Source organism: Sus scrofa, chromosome 13 (genome assembly GCF_000003025.6).
Source record: "Sus scrofa isolate TJ Tabasco breed Duroc chromosome 13, Sscrofa11.1, whole genome shotgun sequence".
NCBI lineage: Eukaryota > Metazoa > Chordata > Mammalia > Artiodactyla > Suidae > Sus > Sus scrofa.
The window spans coordinates 148,786,619-148,801,690 of record NC_010455.5 but is presented as its reverse complement, the minus strand read 5'-3'; the positions used below and the strand labels follow the sequence as shown (position 1 = coordinate 148,801,690).

At 37.4% G+C, this 15,072-nt stretch overlaps 1 pseudogene; it reads right to left on the bottom strand.

Annotated features, from left to right (window-relative positions):
- LOC100517610 lies at nucleotides 2,604–3,292 on the bottom strand (annotated as a pseudogene).

Here is a 15,072-nt window from a genome sequence, read left to right as displayed (position 1 = left end):
CAGGTCAGTAGTTCTCACACACTAGGGCTTGTTAAAATAGATTTCTGGACCTCATCCCCAGGGTTTCTGACTCTGTAGGTCTAGGGTGGAGCTTGATAACTTGCATTTCTAACAAGTTCCCAGGAGATGCTGATGCTGGAGGTCCAGAGACCAGACTGCCCTTTGAGAACCACTGTTCTACTTCAGTGATGCTCAATCCTTGCTACATATTAGAGTCCTCTGAACATATTTTTAAAATGGAGTTATCCAATTTCTCCAGAGATTCAGAGTCAAATGTTAGACTAGGGTAGGGCCCAAGCACTATCTTTTAAAATTTTTCTTGATCTATGAGAATAGGTAAAAATTTTAAGTTGTGACAATAACAAAATGCTGACCAAGATGCAGAAAAACCCAATCTCTCAAACTTTGCTGATGGGGTCATAAAAACTACAGCCATGATGGAAAATGATTTGATAGTTTCTTAAAAAAACTAAACACACACTTACCATATGATCCAGTCATTGCATTCCTGAGCATTTATCTCGGAGAAATTAACACATATTCACACAAATACCTCTGCATGACAGTTCACAACAGTTTTATTTGTAATAGCCAAAAAGTGGAAATAACCAAAATATCTTTCAAAAAGAGAATGGTTAAACAAACAGTGGTGTGTGTACATCTAGGAATACTACTCAGCAATTGAAGAGAATGAACTATTCATACAGGAAACATCTTGAATAGATCTCAAGGGCATTACGCCAAGGTTTTTTTTTTTTTTAATCTCAAAAAGCTACACATTGTATGATTCCATTTATACCACACTTTTGAAATGAAAAAATTATAGAGATGGAAAACATTAGTAAGGTCAGGAGTTCAAATGGTAAGGGGGTGACAATGACTGTAAAAGGGGTTGCACTAAGATCTTTGTGAGGTGGGGTCGTTCTCTATTCTATCTTTTTTTTTTTTTTTTTTTTTTTTTTTTGCTATTTCTTTGGGCCGCTCCCGCGGCATATGGAGGTTCCCAGGCTAGGGGTCTAATCGGAGCTGTAGCCGCCGGCCTACGCCAGAGCCACAGCAACGCAGGATCCGAGCCGCGTCTGCAACCTGCACCACAGCTCACGGCAACGGCGGATCGTTAACCCACTGAGCAAGGGCAGGGATCGAACCCGCAACCTCATGGTTCCTAGTCGGATTCGTTAACCACTGCGCCACGACGGGAACTCCCTCTATTCTATCTTGGTGGTGGTGGTTACAGGTATCAACATGTGATAAATGACAGAGAACTCTACACATGCATTATATCAATGTCAGTTTCCTGGCTTGGATACTGCACTATCATCACATAAGATGTAACCACTGAGGGGGAACTGAGTGACGTGTATACTGGTCTTCTCTATATTCCTTTGCAACTTCCTGTGAATCTATTTTTTTCAAAATAAAAAGTAAAATAAAAAATTCCTCTCCCTGAGTAGCCAAGGTTTGGAAACACAAACATGGCTCTAGCTGCCCACGTCTATGCTTCTGTTTCAAGCCTCTATCGTTCTTGAGACCTCTGTGTCACTCTGCCCACACTTGGGCTCAAATCTGTGTAGATACTTCTTTTACAATTACCTGAATGACTTGTTCACATGCTGCTGTAGAGAATTAATTGGTATTATACCTGTCAGCAGAGGAAACTGGGCAATATCTATCAAGACCCTTAAAAACATCTACACCCTTTCACCCAGTATTTCCCATCCTAGCAATCTATCCATAGGAAAACACCAGAGATGCAGTCAAAAGAGTTACCACAGTTCTAGTCCCAATAGCAAAAACTGAATGCAAACTAAGTAGCTAAACAAATGTAAACACATCCATATGCTAAAACAGGCATGCTTTTAAAATACAGGTATAAGTATTTGATAAATCTTATAAAGAAGGATACCAAAAACTGTATGTAGATTTTGTCCTCAGTTACATTAGTTTGTATTTGCAATGAAAACCTGCTAAAATGTAAATGGAGATAATTTTGAGTGATTGGATTATAAGTGCTTTTGGATTTTCTTTTTTTAAGTTTTCCCAAATTTTCTAATTTCATAAGAAGAGTATGAACTTTTACGATTAAAATAGTGCTTTCCAAGCCAGACAGTGCTTCAGAGTCACCTCTACAGGCTTTCAGAATGCTTAAAAAGAAAACCTTGTCCCTAAACATATACTTAAACACAATCTACTTCTGTCCACACTTGATCTCAGGCTCTCTTGTAAACTTCTGGATTCTCCCAACTAACTGCAAAGTCAGACTCTTTTTCCAAACGTATAGGGACTGGCTTTCATGCTGGCTCCAACTGCTTATCCCACCCAGCCTTTAGTCTGCATCATTACCATTCTGCCATTGGATATTACCACAGTATTTTCTCCCTCCACCCCCTCACATGTGAAAGTACCAGAGCCATTTAAAACAGACAAAGGGAACATAATTTCTGCCTATATCTAATTAGAAATGTTCCAGAAACACTTAGAAATAGTCCTATAGCTCTTGGCTGCCAATAAAATTCCTTTAAATGAATACTTTCAACGTTTATGATTTGGAAATACATTTTTAAGGGCCTTCGTATTTTATTATCAATTTCTTTTTCTGTAATTAAGTTTCTTTTTTTTCCTTTTCTTTTTCTTTCTTTTTTTTTTTTTAAGAATAAACAGTCAATTTTATTGTGCTCAGACTAGGAATCCATGGGTCTTGCGGTCCTCTATGAATCTGTCAATCTTCCCTATGTTCTTTCCGGTCTGCGTCTGTAGCCTCACAAGCTGTTTCTTCTTCTGGTAATGGGTCTTGGCCTTCTCCTTCCTCTTCACCTCCAGGGTGGCTGTTACTGCCTGGTACTCCTAGCCAACCTCATGAGCCAGGCACCCCAGATAGGCAAACTTCTGCATAGGCTTCAGACACACCACCTTGAGGGCTAGAGGAAACACCATCTGCCTTTTCTTGTCATAGCATGGAGGCATCCCATCAAACACCTTGAAGTGGTCCAGGGCGGCCTGGCCTAGCTTGGTCTTGTGCAGCAGCATGCCTCACACCATCCACCAGAAGATGTGGCTGGGGTCTGGGAAGCAGTAAGGGCCTCCGGACAGGTTGGTGTCGACCCTCTTGTGAAGGAAGGCCAGGTACTTAAGTTTGTTTTTGCAGAAATTGCCAGAAATGCTGATGCCCTCACAGGGCACAACTACCACCTTCCAGCCCAGAAGCACCTGCTTGGCTATGATGGCTGCCAGGCAGCCCAGGAGATAGCCAGCCTCAGCCATGGAGCACCAGCACCTGCTGCCCTTCCACCATCTTTGGCAGTCACCTGGGAAAATGTAATTAAGTTTCTTTCTGGCAGCTTGAACTTGTCTAATGAAGGGCTTGACTAACAAAAAGTGTTTTTGTTTTACTTTTCCTGGATTCGAGTTTTATTTTTAAAAAGGCACAAAATGAAGTTATCCTTATCTCTCTGATTATATTCTACCCATCAAAACATTTATATAAATCTAATTAAAATATGAGGAAGTATTTTTATGGTGCTTGATTTTATAGCATTCCCTGGGGTTCTTCTAAATGTCCTCCCTTGTGTATTTTCTAGATTGTAGATCACCACGGTGCTGTCCTTCACACTGCCTCATTCATTTGAATAATCTAAAGATCTTCCAGTAATTATAGCTCAGAGATATGCTTTCTGTTGGAGTTTACAGCATTGCAAGTCTGAATCTCTTATGTTAACCCTTTGAGAAAGTGTTACAGAGTAACTATAACCACTGGAGTCCCAAATTCTAGTTCAACGCTCACATTCACTGTGTCACCCTGGCAGATAAGAAACGTCAGTGATTTCATGTGTAAATTGAAAACAAGGAACCAGATGATTTCTAAAAGCTGGTTGATGGATTCCATCCTGTTTTCTGAACTTTTTACACTTAACTCTATAAAGATGTAGGACAACTGGACTACTGCTATTACAATCCATTTCCTAGCAGCAGCAATCTTGAGATCTTAATACTATTACTTTATGAAGTGAGATCAAATAAGGGACACCTGGCTTCAGATACCAAAGTCTGCTTCCTAATTATCAAGGCTAAAATGCATAGAAACATGCACTTAAATTATAACTTAAGTTCAAATTTCCTCAAATCAGGTGCATAAATCTTGGATAGATTTACACTAGAGTCAGAGGAACAATCTTGAGTTAGTTTTGGGCTGATGGGAGAATCCATTTTCTGCTTAATTTCAAGATTCCAGTGGACCCCCCCTCAGTACCACCACGATCTAATTTTACCTGAACAAAGGTGTTACCTATTGAATTATGTCTTCCCAATTCCAAATTCATACATTAAATTCCTATCTCCCAGTACTTCAGAATATGACCTTATTTGGAAATAGGGCCACTGCAGCCATCATTAGTTAAGATGAAGTCATCAGGGTTGGTCTTAATACACTTTGACCAGAATCCTTTTTAAAAGGGAATATTAGTTACAGAGACATACACATAGGAAAACACATGTGAAAATGAAGGTAGAGATTGAAGATGAAGCACAGAAATGCCTCTGTAGGCCAAGGAATGCCCCCAAATTACCAGCAAAACAGAAGCCAGGCAAGAAACATGGAACAGATTCTTTTTCACAACCCTCAGAAATAACCAACTCTGCTAACACCTACATCTTGGGACTTCTCCCTCCAGGACTGTGGAACAATAAATTTCTATTGCTTAAGTCACCTGGTTTGTGATATTTATTATGGCAGCCGTAGCAAACTGAGCAACACCAAGAGCCCTTCTTCTTCCATTCATTATTTGGGTATCCTTATCTTTACTCCTTCCCTCTATATGCACCCTAGAAAGAGTCATACAAATTCCCCTGGCCTCTAAATTCTGAGCCTTGATCAGCACATTAGTCCTTCTATCTCAATGTTTTATCATTAAAAACTTGGCCTTACCAAACCCTCTCCTTTAAACATTCTGACATTTGCATCTTCCAAATTACTTTTTGTGGTGTAAGAATCTACTAAGACTATTATCCCATTAGACCTATGCCTACAGTTGTCTCTTTCTTAGTATCAGCATTTTAATTTTCCAATTTAAGAATTATTATAAGCCACACAAGTATTTAGGACATTATTTTATAGGAACATTTGTCTATCTAGAAATATTCAGATCCACTTCTGAAGATAACCACTCAGATTTTTAAAAAGAATGTACCACATTTTCCTGAGGCAATTCCAAAAGAAGAAAATAAATACATAGTGGGCCTTATTTAATACTTATAACAAGTAGTTTTAAAAGCAAATTTACATGTATTACCTCATTTAATCCTCACAACAAAATATTAAGTGGGTTCTATTATTATCCTGAAGAAAGTGAAGTACAGAGATCCAGCAATTTACTTATGCTCATACAGTTGGTTAATGTTATAATCAGGATGAAAAGAAAGATTTACTAAGTACCTACTACATATGCAACACTGTGTTATCTGGTTATCCTTTAGTTGCTCTTAATTTTTGGTAACTTTGACCCAAACTGTGTATTTAAGGCATTTTTATCTTTTTCCAGATCACACAACTGAGGCTTGGAAAGTTTATACAATATATCTTATTCACATTGCTAGTAATTTGGGGGACAATATTTGAGCCCATGGGCAATGTCTTTGGAATAAGTGTTTAGGCTCCCAAGTTAATTATATTGATCAGTCTCACTGTATCTTCATAAAGCTGTAAATCTGTATTTGTTTTGTTTGTTTGTTTGGCCCTGCTCACAGCATGCAGAATTTCCCAGGCCAGGGATCAAACCCACACCACAGCAATGACAATGCTGGGTCCTTAACTGCTAGGCCACCAGGGAACTCAATCTTTCCTTTTTCTTAATCTTTCCACTAGTGTCACTCCCATAAGCATAGTCCCAAATAGTGCTTTACAACAAAGGTGATCTCTACAAAAGGCAAAGAGAAGGACAGCTTTATCCATAGTCAAGCAGCTCTTCTTCAAAGTTCACTTACTGCTTTCCTTCTCTTGGCTTTTATCCTGATTCTAGGCATCATACTTATTTTTTTCTGATTCCTTGTAACCCAATTCAATTTGAATCATGTATTGAGAAAGTAGGCCCCCAACTTGATTTCTTCATTCCAGTATGTTCCTTAATGGTCTGAAATTTCTTCTAAATATCAGTGATTAATATCATTTTTGCTGGTGATGGCAAATATTCACTCATTTTCAATCATTAGAGGTACAAAGGTTTCTAAAATTCCTTAGGAGGCTTCTGTTGATAACACTCTGCAGTAGACATAGTGCACATTCTTTCTGTCCTCTCCTTCTGCATAGATGGAGTGAAAAACGACCCACCATTAAAGAAATTTGGTCTCAGAAAGAAACATAATAATACACTTGGACACCAGAGAGAGCAGAAGCAGCCAAGGGTCTGATTACTCTACACAAGATACAAAGTAGGGAGTGGAAATATTGTACCACTTCTTTACAATGCCAACTGTTTTAAAATATAGGGTATTAAAAGAAAACCTGAGTTATAATAAGGCCAATAGATCAGGAAGTGATTGCCACTGAAAAGATAGCTTATTGCTCACAATTCCTAAGAGGAAGGGGCACACTAAACCATGCAGAACCACATGGGGAAGCCGCAGGGTTGGTTGAGAGGTAGAGGGAGAGGGAGGAACTGTGGGTTAGGGCCTTTATTGTGGTTTTCATGAGGGAAAGGGGGTAACACAAGGTAAGCAGTCTTAGCATCAGGCTCTGAGGCATAGGGGCTACACTTAACTATTTGGTCCGTGGGAGAATTAGGGCAGGTGGATAGTAGTCCAGAGTGTGAGACCTCAATAAAGAGACTTTGGACTGGTTTGTTTGTATTTGAAAAGAGACTCTGGACTGGTTTGTTTGTATTTGAAAAGTATACTCACAGGTGAATTGTTTACTGTTTTTAGCTATTGGCTAACCCTGGGAGGCAGATGTTCCTCCAAGGCCCCAGATGTCAAAGCATCAGAATAAAGAAAATAAAAGACATGGTTAATATACCAACTAGATGAAAAATGAGCTGTTGAATGGTGGGAATTTTTCATTTTTCATTAATTTTAAATGTTTTATCCTTATTAATTATAATTTGTGCATGTGTTTTTATTTTGATATTTTATATTTTAAAAGAAAAAATTTTTTTGAACAAAGAAACTCTTAGGAATTACTAGGTAGATGCAGATACTGCTTTAAAAAACACTGAAAATCACAGTATAAGAACATTTATTTAATAAATTCATCATATACTGCACCACTGCAATGTTTGAGCATGATATGCAACTATGAAAATTGTATGGTCCATTTTTTAGGCTATATGAAATCATTGGTTACTGTATTGCATAGTAATTGCCATGAGAGTAAATATTTGGTTTAAATGCTTGAGGGTTGAATTGCATTAACTGAGACTTTCTGAGATGATTTTGTGGGCAATGAAAAAAAAAATAGTCTTGATTCCAGAGAATCTGGTCCTGCCTCACCCTAGCCCCAGCTCCTAACCCCAGTCCTCTTCCTTGCTGTCAGGGAAGTTTTCCTGACAATGCTACTGCCCCCAGGGTTGCCACTCAGATGGAGCCAGAAAATACAAGGCAAAAAAGAAGTTAAACTCCATGTGTTTGAGGAAGAAAAGGGCTTCTTTTGTGGTCTATGTGGGCACTGTACTTTAAGTACTTCTCTTCAGGCTCCACAATCCACATTACTGCTTAAAATTTTCTATTTTAGGAACCCGGAGCAGACTCACCAAGGAACCAAATGGCAGAAGCTAATTGCCAGCCAGTGCTCCCCACCACCACCTGCTCCTTTTCTACATCCTGGAAGAGAGTTTATGCCCACTGACCTCAGCTGTATTTCTCTCTCTTTCCTTGACTTGAACTAATCTAAAATTTCTCCTAAATGTAACATTTTATTCACCTAGAATTTTAGGGATGTTTCTGAAAGAAAGAAAAGCACATGACCACTTGTAAGCTTCTAGACGTGGTTACGCTTATCACAGCCTGGAAAATATTATGTACTACTTAGAACCACAGATTACACTTCAAAGGAAGAGATTCCAAAGGACACACACAAAAAAACAAATATACATTTGTATCAAAGAGTTTCATACTTAGAAGTCAGATAACTGGGCTCAAGTGCTAATACATAGCAGATTAATGGGCAAATCTATTACCCACCCTTGCTCTCTCTTCCTCATCTGTAAAGTAGGGGAAACAATCACCTCCCCATTGTGATAATTAAGGTAAAGCATAGTTAATTACTATCTACACTGTAACGAGCTGGGAGAAAATGCCCCCCAAGGTGACCCTTACCAGGTTCTGCTTTACTCAAAGCTATTCTCTGGCCAAAATCTTTAAGAGGAAAGGGTCTGGATATTTGTTTTTGATAGAACTGAACAAGTCAAGGTACAAGGCCAACATTCATAAGCAATAATGGGTACAGGCAGCTCTGAAGAAATAGATTGCACAGTGAGAGTTTTAATAAAAAAAGGGAAGTTGTATCACTGAGGCAGCTGGGAAGCAAGGAAGGAGAACAGGGAACTGGTCCAGGTTGTGAAGATGTAACCAAGAGTTGGACCCCTGTATTTTCCCAGCAATGCTATATAATGTAAGTAAGGTGCATGTAAGGAGTTCCCTTCACACTAAAGATTTTGTTTTTTTGTTCACCTCATCTGCCCAGAAAAACTCAAAGTGCTATGCTAAGCATTGTTTCCAATAAATAAATCTCTTATAAATATTTAAAAGAAATCACCATAGTGTGCCTTAATATAGCAGTACACATATCAAAGGAAAATTCTGCAATCACAAATATAAAAAAAATATGTTTTTAGCTCCAAGTCCTCCAGAACTATCTAAGAACTCTAGCTTTAAATACATTCTATCAATTTCTGGGACAAAAGTCCCATTACAAAAACACATACTGTATTCTTTAAAACAGAGACATCATTCAACCAAAGAAATGAGTTACTTCAAAAAAGGTAGATCATTGACATGGAAAGCTGATATTCACAGACCACAGACAAATAACTGCACATAACTAGTATATTAACTAGATGTCTATATAATCACATATATACAGATTAGATATAGAATTTCATAAAAATCTAAAAATTAAGGTACAGTTGACCCTTCAACAACATGGGTTTAAACTTCAAGGGTCTACTTATATGTGGATCTTTTTCTTTTTTTCTTTGTTGCTTTTTAGGGTCGCACCCATAGCATATGGAGGTTCCCCAGGCTAGGGGTTGGTCAAACTGGAGCTATAAATGTTGGCCTACGTCACAGCCACAGCAATGTCAGATCCGAGCCACGTCTGTGACCTACGCCACAGCTCACGGCAAAGCCAGATCCTTAACTCACTGGGTGAGGTCAGTGATTGAACCTTTGTCCTCATGGATGCTAGTCAGATTTGTTTCTGCTGAGCAGTGGGAACTCCCCACAGATCTTTTTCAATAGTAAAGACTACAGTACCACACAAATGAATCCACGGATAGAGAGAGCCAAGTAAAAATTATATTTAGATTTACTTCAGCATTGTTCAATAGTCAGTTCTATATATTTTGAATGTAATACTAAGATAATACATTCCATTTAAAGACGTTTGGACAGGCATTAGAACAATCTGCCTGAGAAAAGGCAGCAGTAACTATTCTTAAGACAATTTATAGCCCATATTTTCTGATTCATTGAATATACAGTCTTGTTAATATGGTGAGAAATTAGACAAATCTATGTTCCCTTAAAGCAGATGATTGTCTGAAACTAATTACTAGGTCAAGTGTTTGTGTAATTGTTGTAAACATTTCTTATAAATTAGTCATTTTTCCACATTATAAAACCATTTGAGACTTAAATTTTCAGGTTTCCGTCCCGATTGGCAAGTTATTTACCAAAACAAAACTCCCAAATCACTGTACACTATAATTAAATGCCTGCATATGCTTTGAAGATAAAGCAATGATTACAAATTATTCAAAAGCGTTATTTTAGGAGTAAGTCCAACAAATAGACTGAGTGGATGTGCAGGTGTTTCAGGTAGAGATATGCCTCTTTTCCTCCCCTGCAATAACAGCTGTAATGAGTAAAGCCAGTTCTAAACTCTTTTTATTCTGGAAAAGGCCAAAAGGAAGAGCTGATAGTTCCTTGAAATATAAAGATATTTAGAGATTTTGCTGGTTCTATTATCTATAGTTGTCTTTTCTTTCTCTTCTCCTCCTCTTTCCCTTCCTCTGAATAGGCTGGCATGACTGGAAAAATATAGGAATTTTTGCCAATGAGGAATTCTTAAAGTTGGTGAATAAATATTCAGTATTAATGTCATTAATGCTTTCATTCACTTATTTATCCATCTATTCATTCAGTCACAAAATATTTATTGAAAAACTCTTATAAGTACAAAATTACTGAGTGCCAAAAGATTTTTCATCTCAATCAATTCACACTCTAGTAGGCACAAAAGTGAGGACTATAATCTGGTTATTATCTGTGAGATTTACAAGTACAGGAAAAATGTTAACAAAAGCTTAAAAAAACACCTTAATACTTAATTATTTTTGGTATACAATTTTATGACCCGTGGGTGTTAAAAAAAATCCGCTTGCATAGGAGACAGCAATGGTGTGGATCAGGATGAATGATGACTCTCCTTTATCTGATAGAAATTATAAACAAACAATCGTTGTTAGGCTTGCTATGCCTTCCATTCCATCTCCATCCCTCAAATGGCTGATATGAAAGGGATTTTTATATTAAGTAGAAAAGCACCCTCTTTCTCTCTTCTGGTAGCTGGGTTTTCTAGCTTTAGAGATAATATTTCAAAAGTAAAATTAAGAACTTTCAATGTAAGTTTAAAAAAATAACACAAAACGAAAAACAAACAAACCCTATTTACCAAAGCAATCATTCTAGAAATTTGAAATCACTCAGAAAGGGATTTTTTTTAGTATCAATTTTCCACTATCCAATGTGGGGGGGAGGGAGCTAGAGAAATATAAACAACTTTCAAGTTCATTTCTGAATTACTGAGTACGTATTTTATTTGCGAGATTTAAAAATCATTGCCAAATCAATGTAACAAATACAATACTGTATATCTTTCTTGTTAAAATTATGAACCTAAATTTTCCTTTAATTTGCTGATGTGGTATAACTTAACAAGAGATTTGACCTCCTATTGCTAAAAATGGTTTTAGAAAGATGAAAGATATCATTTTCAAAAACTTGGGCTCTGGCTTCCTAAAAGTAATACTCCCTACTTGTCCTTATACAGATGTTATATAAATGTGGAATGATAAAAGGATCAGAGATGGAGTAGGGACTATGGATTTGGGATTATGTAAAGAACAGTGATTATCTGGAACACAAGAAGATAGAGGTATGAGGAAAGGGAGAAAGTGCATTACCCTGGGCATTTAATTTCCATTTGGAAGAAGAAAACAGATCCATCATGTGTCAGGCCCTATCATAATCTTATTTAATGTTTGCGGCAACTGTGTGGGAGAGTGTATTTCCACATTCTACAAATTAAAGAACTAGTCTTAAATAGAATATCCAGGAGTTCCCGTCGTGGCTCAGTGGTTAACGAATCCGACTAGGAACCATGAGGTTGCGGGTTCGGTCCCTGCCCTTGCTCAGTGGGTTAACGATCCGGCATTGCCGTGAGCTGTGGTGTAGGTTGCAGATGCGGCTCGGATCCTGCGTTGCTGTGGCTCTGGCGTAGGCTGGTGGCCACAGCTCCGATTCAACCCCTAGCCTGGGAACCTCCATATGCCGCGGGAGCGGCCCAAGAAATAGCAACAACAACAAAAGACAAAAAGACAAAAGACAAAAAAAAAAAATATATATATATATATATATATAAAAAAAAAATAGAATATCCAAGATACCATAGTGACCAACCTGGGAATGGAATCCACATCTATATGATTCTAGAACCTGCCTCCATTTCCTTCTGGATACATCAAGGGATAAGAACAGATTATTCCAGAAAACAGGAACCATTTGCATGATGGTACCAGGAGACTTTGAACAAGGTACAAAAATATAATTTATTCTTCAATGACTCAGTGATGTTTAAGCAAAATACTGCTTGTTCTTTTAATTTTCTCACTGATCTTTATGTTCTAGCATGTGAACTTCCTCAATTAAGATAACCAATGTTAAGCCATCGAAGGAGTTAATGGATTCTTATTCCAGTTTGGGTTATACAGGTAAACTTTTCTGAAACTACTCAAATAGCTCCTTGCTCTAATTATAAAATGCTTCCACATTATAAGAAAATTCTGAGATATTAATGAGTGTATACATGTGATGTCCCTTGAGTTCCTTGAAAAAAAGGACTTAGTGTAAAAGTGATGTTATTCTCTTTGGTTTCCTTTATTTGATATCTTGCCAAAACTGACAGTAGCTTGTTGATTTGGTTACTCTCCAAAAAATGAAGTCACCTTTCAATGCCTAAATAAGAACAGAGGTCAGTTAGTGATTTAAGTTCTACCTCCTGGCTTCTAGAAACAAAGAAAGATGCTTTGATTTCATTTCCATATGCGCTGTGTATGCGCTGTCATATAAACTTAATAAGAATTCAGGAAGTAGTGGTAAGAACAGGTGATGTGAGCATTAGAGAGACTGTCCTGACAAAACCTGAGAGCTACCTTCAATAATCTGGGGGTGAACAAGGGGGGAGCTGGGAAAATTGCTGTTAATGAAGCCAGCATTATTCCAAGTGAGCATATTTAACTTTATAAAATATTAACGATGTCATCAATATGCTGAACCAGATGATAAGCTCAGATGAAAAAAATGTATTTTTAACAGAGGAGAGGATTGTTTGTAAATAGATTTTAGGTGCGCTAGATTTGTTTGTATGTGGTATAATATTAATTAAAAAGGTAATCAAAAAATTCATAATTAACAAGAGATACTCCCTCCGGATCAAGAAAAGAATTTTAACTCAGTAAGTAGAGTTGTTAATTCTATTTTCTCAACTCCTCTCAGCCTCCTTTTATCCTGTTCTTTATGCTTTAAAACCAGGATCTTCAGCTTCTTTTTCTGCTGGTTTCTTTCTGTCAACATTTAAACATGACCATGTCATTTGTCTGAAACAAAGCCCTCTCAATCCCATGACCTCCTCTACTGTTTACCCAGTCTAATCTTTCATAGCCAACTTTTCTAATTTTGTGTTTTACACATAGTAAATAATATGTATTTCTCTCATGAAATAATGTTCTGCTAGTACTTCTCGCATTCTTCTAACACTTAGCACATTATATCATGATTGTTTCCATCGATAAGATGTATCAAGATTGTTCTCATCTATACATCATTCATAAACCTAGAGTTTCAAAACTGTCCTTTTGTCCTAAAGTCCAACCCAAGATATATCCAACTACCTATTGGACATGTTTACTTAGGTGTCTCACTGCACTCCACAGTTTGTCCAAAACTGACTCACCACCACCCCCATCCCAAACCTACTTTTTTTCACAAGTCTTCCCCACCTCAATGAAAGACAGCTCCATCTACTTCATTTTCACTTCAGAAATCTAGGCGATATCCTCTATTTCTCCCTACACCCTTCCTCCAATATTTACTCAAACTCTCCATGTTGCCAGTTTATCCCTTAGATACTTCTTGGGATACCCGTTTTCCTTCACATCACTATCTCTATCCTAGGCCCTATTACCAGTATTTCCCTGCCTTACTGGAACTGCCTCTTAAGTTCCCATCTACTTTACAACCTGCTTTAGAATGTCTTTCTAAACATAAATATGGTTCTTCCACTCCCTACCAAAAATCTTTGCCCACTGTCTTTGTAATAAATGATCGATTCTTTAACATAGCTTGCAAGTACCCTCCTAACGCTTCTGTTTCATTCCTTATTTCTTTCTCCTATACCAACCTATTCTAGAGTGACACAGATTTTTTTTCTCTCATTCTCTGACCTGCCACATTTTCATGGTAAGACCTTCATGTATGTAGTTCCCACTCTTTGGAACAACCTATTCCTCTCCAACCTAAGAAATCCTTAACATCCTTCAGATCTCTGCTTCTTTCTGGAAGGCTTCCCTTATTTGTATAGGCAAGTTTAGGTTCTTCTCTATGGTTCCACAAAACCCTGTATTTTTTCAAAGTTACTACTCATCATTCGCTCTGATATACCTCTCTAGCTTTTCCAATAGAATTCATATTTTTTAAGAAAAGAAAGCATGTCTATTCTTGATTTTGCTCTATCCCCAGCTTCTAAAACAGTGTCTTGCTACTAGATGCTTAATAAAATTGCATATAAGGGATTATATCCAAAATCTAAAGTAGTATTATTTAAGCATACAAATTCCTTTTTTAAATGATTATTTTTTTCATTATATTTGGTTTACAGTGTTTTGTACATTATTTTTGTACATTATTTTCTACTGTACAGCAAAGTGACCGAGTCGCACATACATATATACATTCTTTTTCTCACATTACCCCCCATCATGGTCCATCATAAGTGACTAGATATAGTTCCCAGTACTATATTGCAGGATCTCATTGCTTATCCACTTCATAGGCAAGAGTTTGCATCTATTAACATCAGATTCCCAGTCCACCCAACTCCCTTCCCCTCAGCAACCACGAATCTATTCTCCAAGCCCAAGAGTTTCTTTTCTGTAGAAAGGTTTATTTGTGTCATATATTAGATTCCAGATATAAATGATATCATATGGTATTTGTCTTTCTCTTTCTGACTTACTTCACTTAGGATGACAGTCTCTAGTTCCATCCATGTTGATGAAAATAGCACTATTTTGGTTTTTTATGGCTGAGTAGTATTCCATTATATATGTGTACCACATCTTCTAATCCATTCATCTGTCAATGGACATTTGGGTTGTTTCCATGTTTTGGCTATTGCAAATAGTGCTACAATGAACACATGAGTACATTTGTCTTTTTCAAGGAAAGTTTTGTCTGGATGTACGCCCAAGAGTGGGATTACTGGGTCATATGGTAGTTCTATATTTAGTTTTCTGAGCTACCTCCATACTATTTTCCACAGTGGTTGTGCCAATTTACATTCCCATCAATAGTGTAGGAGGTACCCTT